Here is a 3,154-nt window from a genome sequence, read left to right on the forward strand (position 1 = left end):
GGGGGGGGGGGCGGTCCATTGTACTGGGGTGCTGTACAAATGCAGTGAAAAAGGACAGTCCTTCCCCCTAACAATTTACAATTTAAATATAAGACAACAGGAAGAAAGGGGGAGTTCAAGGAAAAAATTTCAGCCATGAAACTCAGACACAACTTCTAAGTCATAAGTAGTTTTTTCTACCTATCACCTGCAGCATATTGCAGAAAATGTTACTAAAGTATTTGGGGGTGGGGGTTCCAGCATGCATTGACTATCATCATGAATCAAGAGTAATGTAACACCTGTACTATCTGTACACGATAACTAAAGAACTGTCAATTTTTCTTTTGAACTAGAATATTTTACCACAGTTCACTTAGGTGCACAGATGTGGTAGCCCTATGATTAACTTGGACAGCTCATGTGGTTCCTGAGCCATGCAGAACTAGACAACATTAGTCAGCACAGTGGCAGGGGTCTCAGTGCACCAACAGCCTCACCATTGTCAAGTCATTTTCAGGCATCATGGAAAATTAGAGTTTAAAGAGAGATTTGAAGGAGAACAATGAAGTGACTTTGTTCCCAAAAAGTTCCTTGCAAGCATGAGGAGTGGCATGGCCAAGAGCATCAAGAGTTTTTTTGAAAATGTAATAAAATGGAAGATGACATCATTGGCCGATGAAAGGTAGAAACTGACATCCCAAATATGAATGGCTATGAAAGCGAAGGAAAGAACCTTACATATTTCCATTATATTTTATTCAAAATTGATAAACTCCTAATCTGTCTATGTGGTATTATGCATAGGGAGAGAGAGACAGACAGCAATAAGTTGGTCCCATCTATACATGGGTCTGCTGGGAGGGGAATGTCGAGTATGGTGTTATCAATATGTTTTTCTAGATGAGTTCACTGGTCACATTCCATCTTGATGTCTATGGATGTTAAGCCACAGAAATGTGTGCAATGATCACATCAAGCTCAGACATAAGCCAACTCCCATGCAAAGCATCCTGGGTTGTTGTGTAATCAAATGTATCAGCAACAGGCTTCTCTGATTGGTTTGCCTGGTCTGGTTTATTTATTGCCGTCATTAATTAGTTTTGTTTGGAAGGAAGGACAAGTCCCTTGAGAATGTCTGTGCATTAGAAACCATTACTTTGTCATTGTCTGAAAGCTCAGGCTTACAAAACCCCTTATTGCTGTCAGCCTGGCAAAATTAATTAACCAGCACCATAAGTGGAGCTTCAGTGCAGTGAGTGCATAGTATTTAATGCAGGTGGATTTTTTTACCACATAGTTCAAACTCACTAGACCCACAAACTGTGGGAAAGCCCTGCCCTGGAATAAAGGTTGCAGTGTGCAGGTAGGTGTGCACCATTGGCTCATGGCCAATTGTTTAGTTGCTTCTCAGTGTTCCTAACAACCTGTGGGAATTTACCAAGTAAAAAGCTCTTTTCCTGAAAGAACTGACGAACCCAACGCTTGTCCCTCAAATTGCTCTGCGCACTGTCGTCTCACCCAATTGGTAGCCAGGCAGAGGCAAAGACCTAAATAGCAAGTGCAGTCCCCCCTGCTGAAGACTGGACATTGTGCTCAGTCATCATATATATATTCCATGATATGTGTATCTAATGTATCATTACTATTATATTAGCCAAAGCCAAGGGGCCTGGAGGCAGCAGGTCCACCAAAAGAAAAAAAAGGGGCCTCTGTTAAACCTGTCTCAGTTGGAAGCTCTCCGTGTCCATATAGCTACTTTCCTCTTACTTTTTGCTGTAATTTAAACAGTGCACAATATATAGAGCACAGCTTTGCCAATATCAAAAGACTTTCAAAAGAAGGTAGTGTGTTTAGGGACTTTTACTATGCTGTCCTATTCCCGCAGGTGGAAAGCCATGGCAAAATCTAGGATAAGAGCTTTAAGTCTATCACAGGCATCAAATAAATTTTTCTTCCTACAGAACTTTATGAGCCTTTCCAGGGGCTCAGGCCTATCTTCAGAATCAGGTTACTTCCAGAACTCAGTTTAATTGCCCTAAGTCTTACTAACCAGAGCCCACCAGCTCCTGCACTGTAAAATGGAGGAGGTGAGGACAGAGTTAGGTCTCGCCTTCACTGCCCACTTACCAGCTCTTCAGTAGCAAACAGAATGAAGAGGAATCCCTCATTTATTTTTCTTTGCTGCCTGGAATGTGCTCCTCAGTAATACAACTGTGGCAAACTTAGCAATGCAGCCCAGCTCGAATGGGCTCAAAAAATCTTCTTTTCAATTGGTGGAGCCTGTCCACCAACCAGGTAAGGGCTGGGCGGGGCCTGCCCTGCCTCTCGCACAGAGGGGGAGCAAAGAGCCTCCCAGACCTGATTTCAGCCTGCCTTCTGCAAATCTGGCAAGCCTTCGGAGGCGGAGCCTCTAGAGTGAATACAAGGAGCCGCATCTGGGCCAGCAGCTAATCTTAAATTAGGAGCTTCTTTTACAAAGCTGCATCTTCCTTCTAAATGATTTCCAGATGTGCCAGCCAATTTATAACTTCTGGGCTAGGCTGATAACTTACAGCCATCCAGATTCTCCCACTGCAAACTTTCTTTAGGACTGACCAATAGCAGTACAAGCCTTGCATTCTTCTGATAAGGTTAATTTTTACTACGCCACAGGGCGTACTACCACTTCTAAAAGGCTTTGCTAAATTTACTAGGCCTCATACTACATACAAGGCTCACTATATCTTTGACTTTAATTAGGCTCTTAGCAACAACATATAGCTTAATATCTGAACAACTGACAATAAAACACTTGGTCTAATCTTCATAGAGCCTTCAGCAAGTACCTTTATCACACAGACATAATTTTCAGCTGTCACACTAGGCCTCCAACCCATAGCAAAAGGTTGAGTCCAGGGAACCAGACGGTGCTCGGGCTACTGAGCCAGCAGACAGGGCTGAGCCAGAGGCCCCAAAAGCCCTGCATAGCAGAGCCCTGTTCCAGGGGACAACGACCCCCACCAAAGCCCACCACAGGTGAGAAAGCAGCTTGGCGCAGAGGATGAGGGCCCCCCTCCAAGCCTGGGAGCCATGAATTGCAGGGAAAAAGGATTCTCACAGTGGAGGGCAAGTTCCCCCTGGTTAGTTAAGGGCTCCTGAAAGTGGAGGTCCCTGCACCTGCTGGGCTTCGATC

The sequence above is a fragment of the Gavialis gangeticus genome, unplaced genomic scaffold (genome assembly GCF_001723915.1).
Source record: "Gavialis gangeticus isolate Ggan-Ray unplaced genomic scaffold, GavGan_comp1, whole genome shotgun sequence".
Taxonomy (NCBI): domain Eukaryota; kingdom Metazoa; phylum Chordata; order Crocodylia; family Gavialidae; genus Gavialis; species Gavialis gangeticus.